At 38.2% G+C, this 16,342-nt stretch overlaps 1 protein-coding gene across 3 annotated transcripts in view; it reads right to left on the bottom strand.

The window, feature by feature from the left end:
• Positions 1-16,342, bottom strand: part of LOC148044375 (uncharacterized) — a 94,507-nt gene that overhangs the window by 21,356 nt on the left and 56,809 nt on the right. For 2 of the 3 annotated variants that reach the window (XM_087721499.1, XM_087721501.1), the window contains exon 1: positions 1,697-1,924. The exons of the other annotated variant lie outside the window; for it this stretch is intronic. The gene's annotated coding sequence lies outside the window, so the exon portion shown is untranslated. Of the gene's footprint in view, positions 1-1,696; positions 1,925-16,342 lie in introns of those variants that run through there. 3 annotated transcript variants of the gene reach the window in all.

The raw sequence follows: 16,342 nt of genomic DNA, 5'->3' as shown, positions 1-16,342 counted from the left end.
TCAATTGGGACAATGTGACCAGCTATCTACCAATTCACCCGATTCACTTTCTAAACGACTGCTACATTACATATTCTCTATTTTGTAACTAAATTACAATCTTAAAACAATTGAAAATGCCAACATTCATTTGTCTTTTAATCCCATATTTGTCAGTGGAACAGAAAAAGGCCTGCCAATCTATGTAAAGTTTGATTAATCTGAAGTATCCAATACTTAAAAAATAATCAAAATTGCGTATTTTATTCCTTCCATTTTATACCATCATGTATAGTATATTTATTCAGGATAGCTAAGTCAAAAATCTACACTATTTTATATGAAATGTCTTCTACATAATGAAAACTAGTTAACTCTATAAAAAAGTAACTGCTTACAGGACAAAACTTAGGAGCAATTTAAGTTTCTTTCACAAAACTTGTTAATGCGGGAATGAGCATATTACCTTAAAAACAATTGCAATGTAGTACTAGCACATTAATTTCAGAATTAAATATGTCCAAATCTATCATATATCTACACATCTAGATTTATACCATAGATATAATAGATATTAACCACAAATATTGAGTAATGAATGCAATCTGCCAATGTTCTAGGGGAGACCCAAGTTCTAGTCTACTTTCAGTCAGTCTAACCACATGACTTTTGACGGATGTCTCTCTTAGGCCAACTACCTCACATGGTTGTTTTTTGAGCCCTTGAATGAAAAGATAGTTATAAACATAATGACGCTAAAATATATTACTCTCTTTAGCACTATACTGACTATTCACCATATACCAGTATATGCCTCCTCTTATGCCAATACTATGACCTGCACTGGGGAGAAATAAACACGGAACTTGTTTTCCTAAGAAATCAATAGAGTGGCATCAAATAATCCAACATTTTCATCCTTACCCATAAAACTCAAAACATATTCATACACTCCTATATAGGTATTCTTCCAACTGGTTTACAGTTGACTGTAGATTAAAACAGACATTTCTCTCAAACTGCAGAATTATGGAGCTTCTTACTTCCAAACCATGCATTAGATAAGTCTCCATTCCCTATTCCACAACCACAAATTCACCCCGTCCAATGATGGTAAGAAGGAAAGAGAAGACAGGAATGCAGGAAAGATCCTGGTCCCAGGCACACTTCAGGTAGGGCTTAGTTTCTTGCACTTTTCCCACCAATAATCGCCTCTTCCCTTTTGTATCCCCATCGCCAATACCTCCCGTCTTTTAACTACCCAGATCCCCTGCCAGTCTCCTAAACATACACAAACTCAATCACAGACAACCCCCCCTTTCCCAGGATTAACGTTCACTCCCCCCCCCCGTGCCCGTTTGTTCTTCCCTCACATCCAGTGGTCACGCCTTCTCCCTTCGGCCTCCTCCAAAGCCTGTTTTCCTTCCTTCCTTCCTTCCTATCTTCCGCCCTCCCCCCCCCTCAAGGCTATGGCAGAGTAATCGGAATTGCCCCCCCTCCCGCCTCGCTTTACCTAACACCGACCCCTCCCGCCTTATGGAGTCTTCTTTCTTCCATCCCCCACGCGCTTTCCGCGCCCGCCCGCCCCGGGTTTTTTGACCAGCCCCCCCGAACTCTGAAACTTTCCCCCAAACAGGCCCGCAGTTATTCAGAGTCCCCCCCCCCACAGCCACTCACCCACCCACCCATTATCACCGCGTCGCTCCCTCCCTCTCACCTCCCATGGCCCGCAGTTTCCAGGGGAGCTGGCACCATGCAGAGCCGCCTGTTTCTCCTTCTCACACTCACTGCTCTCCTGAACAAGGGCGGAGGTGGCCTGGCCTGGCCCGGCCAGGGGGCACCCCTCACCCCCGGGCAGGAGGGGGCGGCGCTGTGACTCTCCCCGGCGAGGGTGAATTCGCTCCCTTCCCATAAACACACACAGGCTCCATTGTCCGCCAGTCAGTCTCCCTCCTCCTCTCCCACATGGTACCGCCCATCTCCCCTCTACCTCTTCTCCCCCCCCCCATCGAATAAAACCGCCTCTCGTCACTCCCCCGCCGTACCCAATCAATGGAACGTCGCCTTCTTACTCACTCACTTTCACTCCTCAACCCATAGGGCCTCTTCTCCCAGCAATGGAAGTGGTATTGTCTCAAAGGAGGAGAAAAGGGAAAAAAGATCTGCTCCCCCTTTTTTCCCCGGGAATGGTATCAACTGGCTCTTTAAAGAGACAGAGCAGAATACCCGGGCCCTTCCTCGGCTGTAAACTGTACCGCCCTTACCTCCCTCCATTCATCCTGGCACCGCCTCTCCAATTAGCATAGACCAACCCCATACTTCAAGGTAGTTTTCGTTCCACCGCCTCTTCCTTTTAAAGATACAACCACCCAATCGCCTTCTTTAAAGCGACACACAGCCTTTGCTATTCCTCTCGCCCGCCGCCAATCTCCTCCTCCTGGAACTCCTCACCATCACCCTGAATGCAGCACGTTCTCTGTGTAACCGATCGAAAGCCATGGAAATCTCGTGCGAAACCCATGGCAGATTTTCCAGTAGGAGTTCCTGGTTCTCTCGGTAGAAGGACCCCGGGCGGGCGGGCTTAACACCTCCCAAGCCAAAAGCTTCTTCGATAGGAGAGGCATCCGAGGTTGGGGAGCACCTCCCCAGCCTAAACCACACCCAGCCCGGGCACACAAGCATGCCCGGTTCCCACACCTCAAGGCCTCCCAACTCACAGGTAAGACAACCCCCATCGCTAATTGCGAAGGTTCCTCGAGTGAGAGCGAAAGAACCCGCAGAAAACAGCAGTGCAGTACACTGGGAGCACGCGTTCTCCACCTGGGTTTTCCCCCGCCTCAATAAAGGAAACCTGAATGGAAAACGGTGCGCGTCACTTAGCTGAACGGCAGTACAGACTGGAATTATACGGAATCTGAAAAGCTGTGGCCTTCCAAAAGGAAAAAAGAAGTAGCCCTGGCTTCATTCCGGACTTGTTTCCCATATGTTGGATCCCTCCCCTCCCACTACTCCCATTTCCGAATCGCTTTCCCTTCCCTTACACCTCACCTCGCTGGTACACCCACCAACCTCCCGCATAATCCTGCGACATACAGATCTTCAAAATGTTCATTTCAAGAGCTTCACTCAGTCCTTTTAAAACGATGAGAATGGTGACATTCGTTTCGACAGATGTGGACCTCACCCATTGTTACTATAAGTGAAACCACGACAGAAAAACTGAAAGGGGGGGGAGAGACCCTTTTCACAATGATTTAATACACCAGCTTCAAGCCTGTTAATTGAATAAAGCTACAGTGATTCATAAACTGCAATGGTCAAAATGAATTTTCAAGAGGTACCTTTCAACCTTCATGTTTTTATGCATCTTGCCACTGAAATGTTGTTCAACTCTCCAGCCTAACTCGAATGCCTCCAGTATATGCGAGACTACAATTACTGTCAGCCCTTTTAGGCAGACCAAATCAAGAAACAGACTCTACAGGAAGATTAGAACTATAATTTATTGTGATTCACCATAACAACAAAATCTTGCAAGCTTGACTGGGCTTTATCTCTCCTCCCCTTATATTCTATTCAATTAATCCGAGATAAGCTTCCCGAGTCTCTTCTGAATACCACCTTGTTTCCCAGGACTTGGGGAATGTTTCAGGCTTTCAGCCCTTTGGCTTATATAATGATTCTTGCCTATTTTGTTCAAGGTCATTTCCCTGAGTCTCTAAAAGGTTTGCAAAAGGCCATGCTGGTTGAAGTTGGCAGGGATTATTATCCAATACGTTTGGTGGTCCAAATTGGAAAACACTCCATTAAATATTTTCTTAATTCCTTTACCTCACTTTCATCTTCTAAAGGAAATTTTCCTCTTTACATTTGCCCATAACCCACAGCATAATTTTGAGGGTAGGATTTGCAAATATAAGTATCCTCCAAACGACTTGGACAATTTCTGCCATCCTGTGCTGATAAAATTTGATCGAAAATTCCAGAACATACTTTTTGGTAAATATATGCATACATCTTCAGTACAATTATAAGATGATGATACCTGACAGTATATTTCCCAGGCTTCTCAATCTTGTAGCCAGACTGGGGTTGATTCTTACCCAGTCACTGGTGCTGAAGGCTCCCAATCTCTGGATCTTGGGAACAGGTTCAAGAATGGTGTTCACAGCCATCATGTTAACATGGGATTCTCCAGCCTGAATCATACATATGATCTCAGACTAGTTTTTAGTCAGGAGAATCTGAAAATGAATGACATTTCCATCTATCTTATGTCATCATTCAATAATCTTCATGTTGCTATTAAACTTGACTCTTTAACCACCACAGGGAAGCACCAGTTAGAATGGTATGTTCAGGTAGCTCTGGATCCAGTCAGATTTACCTAACACACTGATGGGCAGTTTCATCACATGCCTCATTGACCTCTGGAATTAAGTCAACAAGATGTTGGATGTGATGGACCCTAAACAGTCTTTCCAACCAAGGCATTATGGAAAAGGAAGTAATCGAATATATGTTTACAACAAGAATGGTATAAAAAGAGTTGGGACTCTTTGAATAACTACAAGAAACCATGTTTGAGCCCACATTACAGAGATAAAAATGGTGCAGAACTATTGCTGTCCTACCACAAATGCCATTCAGAGAACCTGCTTAAGGTGTCAAGCTTCCTTTGCGGATTAGAAAGCATAAAGAATAAACCCAAATATATTTACTCTATAAAGTAAATAAATAGACAGGTAGTCCTCAACTTATGATTACAATTGAGCCCAAAATTTCAGTTGTAAGCAAGGCAAGTGACTCTTGCTCTGTTTTATGACCTTTCTTGCCATAGTTGTTAGGTGAATCACTGAAGTTAATAATATTGTCATTAAGTGAATCTGATTTCTCCATTGACTTTGCTTGACAGAAGGTCACAAAAGATGATCTCCTGATCCTGAGACACTGCAACCGTCATTAATGTATGTGAACTAATTGCCAAGCATCCACATTTTAATCACTTGATAATGGGAATAAATGTAATAAATGTGAAAAACAGTCATGTCACCTTTTCAGTGCTGTTGTAACTTCAAATGGTCATTAAACAAACTATTGAAAGTTGAGGATTACCTATATTTTGTATATCCCTAGGGAGTCCCTAGGGAGTGGGCGGCATACAAATGTCATAAATTAATTAATTAATTAATATCTTTTATTGTTGAATAATGTAATATATTCTATGTCATTTTCCTCTTTTATGTCATCTTCAGAAACTATATTTGTCCCTTGGTTAAATTATAGCAAGTTTTAGTAATATATTTCCTAATAATTCATAAGAATTTTCCAAGAAAGGAGAGGAAAAAAACATCAGGAGAAAAAAAAACCTTTGGCAGATGCAGATTTCTGGAAGAATGTGCCCAAAAGAAGCAAAAAAGTCAGGAGACCTTCAGTAACAATACAATTCCGAAATTGATACCAGGTTCTCATTGTAAAGGACATTAGATAGCCATCTGAGCCAGTCATGTCATCAATCAGTGTAGAACGAACTTCAATGGATTCTAAATAAGGGGAAAAGGGAGGAGGGGCATGCCATGGTGTGGTAAGTAATTATCTGTTAAGAGAAACCAAACCAGTTGTGTACAGACTCAATATGACCCTGCAGGACACGTACTACCTTCCATGTACAGGAACATTTCAAATATGACATATTGCCAACCTTAGACAGCCACCAAACAGATACCTTCTCTTCTTGACCTATGTGTGGAGAAAGGAACCTAATCAGAAAAGTCCATGAAAGAATTTCTGCATTGTAAGAGGTTTTGGCAAAAAGATAAAGAAAATGGAAGCAAAATGTTTTCATCCTACTAGTTGAGGGTCATGGTACAAGAAGAAAAAATAGGATCCTGAAAGTCAGTAATTGGCTATTTAAATGGTATCATTGAGAAGTTACTTATATTTGATAACAGTGACCTATGCTACCTTCCCAAAGATTTCCTGGAAAGAGACTGGATATATGTTATAAAAACTGGGAAGGAAATGTTCGCCAAGTATCTCACCAATCTTTTTGGCAGTTAAAATTAGAACTACCCTGTTTCCCCAAAAATAAGACCTCCTCCAATCAGGCTTTTGAGCACATGTGCTAAAATAAGTCCTCCCTCAAAAATAAGCCTTCCCTGAAAATATTTAAACACATGAGCATCCAGTCCCCACCATTTCCTCTGGTTGGTTGCTGGAGGGGGGGGAAGGGAGGGGGAACATACCCCACGCACCACACACACCCTTACCTAATGGGCGCACCTGCAACCCTAGCCATTGTGCTCCTTTTGTGACGCTAATGGCCACCACAAAAAAAGTGGTAGGCACAGCGATGCGCAACACAGCAGCAGCCATGAGGTGACCATACTTGCTGCCTCCTGCACCTCGAAAATAATAAGACCTCCCCAAAAATAAGGCCAAGCATTTATTTCAAGGGGGGGTCAACAGAAAATAAAATCCTTTCTTATTTTCAGGGAAACACGGTAAATAGAGAAGGGAGTAAAAGCTCAGGATCAAATATGGAGCCAAGAGTTGGCCCAAAAAGGCACAACCCAAAACAAGAAGCAGGAAGCCAGAATGGGGATTCAAAATTTTTCAGGAGAGTACAAGATACATTCTAGAAATATTCAAAATCTCAGTTGTTTCTTCTTTCCCCTTGGATTTCATTTTATTTCTAACATGCCCTAAAAATTTGAGAACCTAAATCAGGAAGACAAATATGGTGGAAAAGGAAAATTTGGTGGAATGATGCTCTTTCACACAGCATTAGACGGCTATAATTTATTCACAAGGGGAAAAAAGAGAAAGGGAGGGATATTGTACTAGATATAATGAAATATTTATATTTCTTGCAAACTTACAAAGATATTAATCAGAACATGAAAATCCTATTGAAACTATTTTGTAAGAATAGGAGAAACAAAACAAATACAAGGATGGGAGATGCTACAAAATGAGATTTTGAAGGCACAATTGGGAGGAATATAAAGAGCCCAGCATGAATACATTAAAAGCTTTCTAAACTTTCAAGGGAAAAAGAAATATGGTTGGGAAATAAAGGAAGGGGAACATAACTAAATATATATATATTCTGTAGGATCTCTGACAGAAAAGCTAAAGCAAAGAATGAGCTGAGGCTTGCAAGAAATATCAAAACTAGCAACAACAATAACAACAGGGTTCTTAAGTTATGTTAGAAATAAAAGGAAAGCCATAGGAAATATAGATGTACTGCTAGAAAAATATGATGAAGCAAAAAAAAGTAAAAAGACAAACCTATTTTGAAGTTGAAGAGCATGATTATGCCACTAGGGCCGTGATAGTGAACCTATGACACGCGTGCCACCTGTGCAGTTGCTGCCCAGCTCAGCTCCACTGCACACTAGCCATCTGATTTTCAGGTCTCTGCAGCTCATGCAGGAGACGCATGCACATGCGCGGGGTGCTAGGCCCAAAATATATCATGTGTGGGGGAGCTCAGGGGGTTGTGCATGCATGCACAGGGAGCAGGGAGCATTGCTTTATGGGTGTGGTCATGCGCACGATTTCGGCACACAAGGAGAAAAGGGTTAGCCTGCAGGAACTGCAGCTTTGGATGGAAAAGAAGATGGTAAGAAATAATTTACCCTTAGCTACTTTTAATTAATTAAAGTTTCCAGGCCAGGTAGACTACTTCCCAAGATACTGAAAGAACTAACATAGGTAACTGCAGAGATATGTAGTTACAGTCACAACTGAAACCAGAATTTCAGCTGCTAAGCAAGGCAGTTGTTGAATGAGTCACACTCAAACCATAGAGAGCTACAAGTTTCTACATTTTGGAATTCTCTCAGATTCATAAAATGCTGCACCACAGAATAGAGGAATGGGACTATCTATCCTAACTATGTAGTGATCTCCATGTAGAGGATTCTGACTCATTCACAAACTACCCAAATACAAGATATGCTGAGCCTGTTGAATGGAATAAGTTTTCAATTATAAGAGTTCTATACAGACGTTATGGAGGCTACAAAAATTGGGCTCAGCATGAATATTGAACTCCCTAAGTATCAATAAACTTGAGACTTCATCACTAGATAGGAGACTGCTCAAACAGGAAGATGAATAGAAAAGTATCCAATATACCAACAAAATTCCTAATCTGTTTTACTTTTCTAATTTCAGATCCACATATTCATATCTCTTGATCTTTCACACTTAGGGCCTGGCAAGAGGAATTGTGTTGGCACTTCTCACCTTCATATGTTACGAGAAGACAGCCAAAGAAAATCCATGATTCCTTTCTTTTTAATTTTATTTGCTACTTCATTTCAGGCTGCAATCTTGCTTATACTTAGGAGTAAATATAATTGAAACATATATAATTGAAACTTTTTTTCATCTACAGGCTGATGAATCCATATTTTACCAATCAGAGAGGTTAAGTCATCCCAGGTCTCCATGCCGGTTGAGACACTTTGAAGATTTGGATATGCTAATAGTTGATCAAAGTTCAGAACCTGGACCAAGAAAGGGCAGTTGGTATCACTTTTGTGCCCAGCATTTCATCTTGTGCATCTCCCTCGCCCACTCCCTCTCCCTCCCCCGCTCTCTTCTCACTGTTGTTTTGAGAATTTTGATCACATTAGATTACTATTAATGTAAAGCACTGTGAAGGCACTTGAAGAAAAGATAGGACTAGGATAGCAAAACTTGTTTGGAAAAAATATATACAATCAAGGTTTTTGAATAGACAAAAATTATGCCTGAATTCAAAAAACAGATTATTGTTGTTTAATATCTCAGATGAGCAATCTCTATTTCAATCATGATTAAGCAAGCATAATGTGGGTATAAGGTAAGCTAACTAGCTTCATACATTACCTAAGTCATGGTTTGTTAAAGATGCAGTAACTGGATTTTATACACAACAGAGTTGTAAACCACACCTTGCAAATTACATTGGCCAGGTGAGTTGATGCTTAATACCACAGTAAAATAACCAAAACTCATTATAATTGTATTGTACAATGCATTAAACCACAACCCAGAAAGCACATTTTAACTTATGGTCTTGTGTTAGTCCTAGTCTATATAATTAATTAGTTCAATGTGTTATGCTATTCCATAAAATATGCTTAACTGAGTCAGACATTAATATGTTACTATTAGTAAGCATGTGCAATGTGTTGGTAAGAAATGTAATTTAAGAAAATTTCTCAGACTTGACTCTCCTTAGTTTTCTTTTAGATAAAGATGCTTTCAGATTTTCAAAATTGTTGTCAGCCTTAAAGCTAGACCAGACTTGGAAATCAAAGTTATTAATACTAAAACTACTTTTATTATATACAGTTACAATTAACAGAATCTTTGCAAGTCTGAAAAAGTCTTCCTCCTGCCAGACTTCATTTACAGGAAAACTAGAAAGGGTCAAGTATGAGAGGTTTTGTCAAATTCTATTTCTGCTTTGTCTTTTATACAATCTTTGTCTTGGCTGCAGCTCTTCTTCATGTTCCTCAAAATTATTCTCACAGCCCATTACCACATGTAATGCAAACACAGCTAATAGCTTAGTGCAATAGTTTGGACCAAGCTCTTAATTATTTGTGTAAGCTTTAATGGAAACAATAGTGTATTTATGCTATTACCTATGTGCTCATCCTAGCTTACTTGAATATGAGGAGGACTCTAAGGAAAATAAAAGATGAAAATTTAGAATAATCCTTGCAGTAGCATAGGTAGTCTATTGAGCTATAAACTCGCTCTTAAGAACAATTCACTTCATAAAAATTTCAGTCTTCTAGCCATTTGCTACTTTCCGTGGAATTATAAAGCAACATTCAGCAAAAAAATCCTAATTTTATGCAATGGGAGATTGTTCAATAGTATGAAACTTCAATCCTGATTTTTATTGGAACATAAAATCCTGCTGTAAAACAAAATTTTGAGGTTTATACCATGTGCAAAGTGGATGAGAAATGCATATTAGAAGGATGACATAATTACTTAAAACAATTATTAAACTATTAAGGAATCAGGATGACTGGCTATTTGGCAAGAAAAAATATTATACATTCTTTTATCAAACCCAAGATTAAATACAAGAATAGCAAAACATTTGAGGATGGAATTGGGCATTGAAATTCCACTGCTTTCTGAAACTAGATGTTCTCAGACCCACGGTTACTAAACTGTGAAAACCATATTTTTCTGATGATGTCCCTAAGTTCACACATAACATATGAAGAATGTTTAAATCAAATGAACTACTAAAGCCAAGCCCCAAAACCTATATTAGCATATAGAAATGAGGGGAAATCCACTCCTGGATAATGTCCCTAATATATGGATAATATGCTAATATTTGACAGATGGAACTCTGCCGATGATTCAGAAAATAAAGCACAAACTAGTCTCGAGTTTCCCCCCCCCAAAAATGTATTGAAAAATGTACATGTAATTTCTTTGCTTATTTCAGAAATCCAGCTCATAGACAAAAATTACTTTAAAGTACCAGATCATTACTTTTAATATTATCTTATGGACTTAGTTTTTCATAAATACATGGATGTTCATTTATGCAAAGAAGTAATTATAACACACAAAAGGGTATGAATATCTAATATAACTATTCAAGATAACTATCATCCAGGCTTCAACCTTCCTTTTCTAGAGAGGAAGTTGTTAGACAACAATCACAGAGGACTTTGGAAGTAGAATATCTGGACCTGCTTCAATCACTTTTTATGCTGGGATATAGAACGGGGACAACATAAGTTGTGCTTAATCAGTGATTAAGTATAACTAATTAGCAGCTTTATCAGCCAAAGTGGTTTACATTCCTAAAAAAATATTAAAAACAAAAATAAGTATTATAGCTTGTAACATTATTTATGGTTTTCTAGGTTGAGTTATCTCAGTCAGTTGTGGTTTAGTCAAATCATAATTAAATAAGCTATCTCAATAGTATCTGAATTCAATTGTTATTCTAAAATTACCTATAATGCAGGTATTATACTCGACCTATGGCAGCAAAGAGGTCCATAAAAATATCTGCTGCTACCCTGTGGTCACTGGACTTTTGTAGCTAGAAATGAGGCTTGGACATATACAGACCCGTGATTCCCAATGTGGGGCCCATGCCCCATAGAGGGGCAATTTGAACCTTGTTTAAATCAGGTTAATGGCCTTTTAGGCTTCCTCCGCATGAGTAGAGTTCACTTTTTGAGTAAAAGAAGAATTATATGTCTGGGGGCATCAGGATTTTAAAAATGGCTAGGTGGGGAATGGCCAAAAAAAGCTTGGAAACCACTGATATAGACCCTTGTTGCGAAGGTATAAGCAGATGGTGATAAGTATATTTTATTTATTTTACTCCCAGCAGGAAAGCTAGGAGTTAAATGGAAAAGATGTATATAAATATGGTCTGACAATAAATGTGTGAATGTAGCATATATATTTTTCTTCAACAGTATCAGCTTTGTGTGGGAAAGCAGGACTGGGATGAATGCACATGGCATATTTTTATTAATCTTTTTTTACTCAGTGAAATTCCATTAAAAATAATTCTCCAAGATTGGCTTGAGTCTCAGAAGAGGGATATTTTATGAGGTCATAAGATTGGGGGTGGGGAATGAATAACAGAACCACAGGATTCTTCAGAATAATCCCGTAATAATGTTTTCCTTTCCGTATGACACAGTCTTGCCTGATTTTCCAGACAAATTATTTGTTAGGAAGGAAGGACCTTGCACTGATGTATTTGTTATATTTCTTGCTTTTGGAAGCCTTATTTTCGTATCACTGTTGCTTAAAATGAAAGCAACTCTTTGGTTTTGAATCAAGTACATATTACATTGCTGTTGTGTGACCCATGCTTCTTTTGTTCAGTGCTCTCTGCCGTGTGTGTGTGTGTGTGTGTGTGTGTGTGTGTGTACATACACAAACACACACAAACATCAGAACTATATTTTTCCTTTAGGATTAAAACACTTGTGGAGGCAGTGGTCCAAATAAATCTATTTTTTTTCTTATCTTCTGTCTATATTGTCCTTCTATTTGGATGCTCCTAAAAGATGTTACAACACTTGTCTCTTTTTTGAACTTCTGTTGGTATTCAGCCTTGTCAGCTGTGGGAATCTGCTGTAGCAACTGCCTAAGGAAAATGAATTCCCAAGGCAGGGATTCTCATACAAGAAATCCATACTGAGAGATTTCACCATAGGAACAAACAGTAGTACATCTCAGCTAAACTAAATTGCTGCTTGACAGGTAAAATGCTGAGAACCAAGCTCAGGTGGAAAGATCCTAGTCTATTTGGGTTTTTAGCAGCCACTGCCAATGACTTAAATTGAGCATCAATAAACAATTACCTATTGCAAATAATACAAAAATCCAATTTCTTTTCTAAAATAAGGCTATTATTATCCAGAAACCCCATTAGAACTGACATAGCATTGCACATAAGAACTGAGATGCATTAAATTCACCATCAGTTGTATAGGGTCTTTAGGTGCTAGCTAATTAAATATTATTAACACAAGATAGCAGCTTACCATTTTGTTTTACTCTGCAGTACTCAAGCCTTTTCATGCCATTGTCCTAATAATTCTAGCTATTACATCCATCAGGACATCAGATTTTCCATATATTTGTCCTGTAAGAAGAGATATCATTTAACTCAATCCGTTCTGACCATTTTCCCATCCAGGACCATGAACTGTCCTTTTCCCATATTGGAAAAAACATAGGTAAAAGCAGAATAGAAAAGGAATTTGAGTAGGAAACAGAATATAGGGAAAGCCTTCTACCTCTTCTCAATTCTGACTAAACACCATATAGACATGTACTGCAATATATATCCCATGATATTTAGGCAAAGTATTCTAAAGAGGTCTAACAAAATACTATTTTTAAATAATTAAAACAGCTGTGTTTGCAGGATCTGCAAGATTGCTTTGGAAGCTGCTCTTGGCTTTTTCTGAATGTATGTGTATAGAAAGTGTAATGGTCATGCATGAATAGATACATGAAAACAGCCTGAAGCAATTTGCAAAGCAGCAACAGTTGCACAAGCTTTGTACATGATGTGTCTGTTCTAATAATTATAAAAAAGGTACTTCATACACACTTTCCTACAAGTTCTGAAGCACCTCTGTCAAACTTTTTCCAATAGTACAATATAACATACTATTGTTCCTGATAGAATAATACATAACTGTGAAAAGTTTCAGCATCTGAGGCCTTTCCATAGTAGACACAATACAACAATTGCTAAAACGGGGCAGTGTAAGTGTACTGAAAATATCACCAGAGAAAGCCTAATAGTCTAATTATAGTATGGAGAGTTTCAGTAGGAAGGTGCTCTAAAGGTGTTTCACATGCAATATCTGAAGCACCTATTGGGGGAGGACGGGAAGAAACATGCTGTGGCTATAAAGTTGGTGTGAAAGAACTTTGGAGGAGTTAAATGTACTGTTTCAAGTGGAGTTACAATGTTATAATCTGCCTGCAATTTGGCAGATCGAATCCCACCAGGTTCAAGGTTGACTCAGCCTTCCATCCTTCCTAAGTGGGTAAAATGAGGACCCAGATTGTTGTGGGCAATATGCTGACTCTGTAAACCACTTAGAGAGGGCTATAAAAGCACCATGCAGAGGTATATAAGTCTAAGTGCTATTGCTATTAAAGAATCTCACGAAACTGATAAATAAAGGTATGACTAGTACTCAGTTTTCAGACTTGTTCTGAAAAAAGTATCACCACTGAAAATGGTCTGTAAAGTCTAAAGGTTTGGCTTTAACAAGCTATTTCAATTCAATAATAAAAATAATGTCACTGTTTTAATGGATTTATTGATATATTGCAAACTGCCTAAAAATACAGATTTTCCATTAAGAAAATAAATTGATATTAAATTCAACAATACACTGTATGTGTGCACATGACATATTAAGCCATATTTGAAACTAAGGGTACATTTATTTCTTGTGATACTGTAGAAGAAGACCCAGCAACTTATACTCAGCAGTGATTTTCTAATTGTTTTCAATATCGGCAGTATTTCAATCATATCTGCTGCATTTCGCTGGCCAATATTCCCTGCATATTTTTGGAAAGAAGTATACAGTAGCTCTAAAGCCACTGGGTATGAAGACTGGCAAATTTATTTAAATATCATATTTATTTTTTATTTTTATAAATTCCAAGTCATGGTCATATCCTGGTTTCATGAGTCACCAGGGAGCAGTGGTTAGAATGCAATAGTGCAGGCTAATTTTTTATTTTTATAAATTCCAAGTCATGGTCATATCCTGGTTTCATGAGTCACCAGGGAGCAGTGGTTAGAATGCAATAGTGCAGGCTAATTCTGCCAACTGCCAACAGTTCGATCCTGACCGGCTCAACGTTGAGTTAGCCTTCCATCCTCCCAAGGTCGGTAAAATGTGGACCCAGATTATTGAGGGCAATATACTGATTCTGTAAACTGCTTAGAGTGGCATAAAACACTACGGGATGGAATATAAGTCTTAAGTGCTATTGGTATTGCTTTTACAATTAATATATACAATCCCACATGCCTATAAGGAGGAGAGGGTAAGGTGTATGTATGTGTATATGTTTCTGCATGCAAGAAGCAATCCAGATTGTATACTTCATGGCTGCTTTCCTGCTCTTCTTTTTGTCCACTGGCCAAAAGAGATGAGTAGTACATGAGACCATAGTTAATCTAGCCATGCTATAGTTTAGTATTTCCTGTGAATTAGATCATAATATTTAAGTTGCACATCCTTCATGATCAACATGTAATGTGATTCCTAACTCATACCCCGGAGAAACTTGCATTACAGACTTACAGGCAAAATGAAAAATATTCTTTCTGAACTATAATCTTCTTATTTGTCTGACACTGGCCCATTTAACAGAATTTCTTCTTATAGTGTATTGTTCAGCGGAAAAAGGAATGTATACTCCCTTTTGATTTCATTCTCTTGGAATTCAAGGATTTTCTATATTGATTCAGTAGTAATGCATATGCTAACCTGTTGCATTTTTCTCAACCTATTTATAGGATTTTATAGAAAAAAATAGATTGAAAAATATGAGCAAAGGGACCTCAGAAAGCAATTAAAAACACTCTAGTGTTTTAGTCTGTGGATACTTGTTAAAGGTCTTTGAATTACACTAAGTTTTTTTTCATTTAGAACATTTCTAAATTTTGCTTTAAAAAATCCTTTAGTGTACTATATATATATCATTAAAATAATTAAAATTAAGAAACTGGTCACTAGTTTGGTCCAGTTTCTTAATTTTAATTATTTTACTGGTCTAGTTTGGTATAGTGGTTAAAGCAAAATGCTAGAAACTGGGAGATTGTGGTCCTGCCTTAGGCATGAAAGCTGTCTGGATAACTTTGAGCAGGTCACTCTCAGTTCAACTCATTTCACAAGTTGTTGTAGGGAAAATAAGAGGAGGAAGGAATATTAGGAATTTTCACTATGGAGTTTCACTTTTAAAGGCTGGAAACAGATATCTTCCAAATAATTAAAATTTCCTTTCTTGATTAAATCTTCACACTTTCCTACAGTATAACATATTGAGACACCCAGGCAAAATTGTATGCAAATATTTTATGTGGATTCTGAATAAAATAAGCATAAACAAAAAAAGTTTTCAAAAAACAAAAACAATATTTTTTGTATATGCAACAGCCAGATATCTTAGTTAACTGTGATTAAACAGTGAAATTCGTTATCTCGAGTTGATGATCCATATGTTATTTGGTCTTCAGTGAAAGAACAAAGAAAAACTGAAATACTAAAAGGAGAACCATGCAAAGTGCATGCTTCAGGTTGAAGTTGACCAAAAAATAACTTCCAACTTCCTTACTGATCAGGATTGGGAATAGAAAATTTGATTGTAGAGATATAAAGATATACTATAGACTTCAATTTATTCCTTTAAATTAGTTACAGCTATGTCCAAACTTTACAGTGCTTTATCAAAATTCTGGAAGCCATTAAAAATGCTTTTTACTTATCTGTTAATGAAACTCTCTGAATGCTCAGATATGAATTCACACTGATAAGTATCTATCTCTTTATCTACCCAGTGGCAATTCGGGAGAAGATCAGGTCAGAACCTTGACACTCAGTATTTTGGATAGGAATATTCAAAACTCAGGTTTTTTTTTTCTCTCCCACCACTTAGTTTCAATTGCCTATCATTCTGATTATCTCCAGAGTGATCCCAGAAACCAAGAAACTAAAGTGATCAACTGATGTGCAGAAGTTGTAGGTTAAGTGGAACACTCAGTTACACTATGGGTAAGCAATAATTTATTTTGCATTGTGATCTGCTG

This window comes from Thamnophis sirtalis, unplaced genomic scaffold, assembly GCF_051295495.1.
Source record: "Thamnophis sirtalis isolate CommonGarterSnake01/CBP01778 unplaced genomic scaffold, rThaSir2_p1.2 scaffold_8, whole genome shotgun sequence".
NCBI classification, from domain to species: domain Eukaryota; kingdom Metazoa; phylum Chordata; class Lepidosauria; order Squamata; family Natricidae; genus Thamnophis; species Thamnophis sirtalis.
This window is presented reverse-complemented; position numbering and strand designations above follow the sequence as displayed.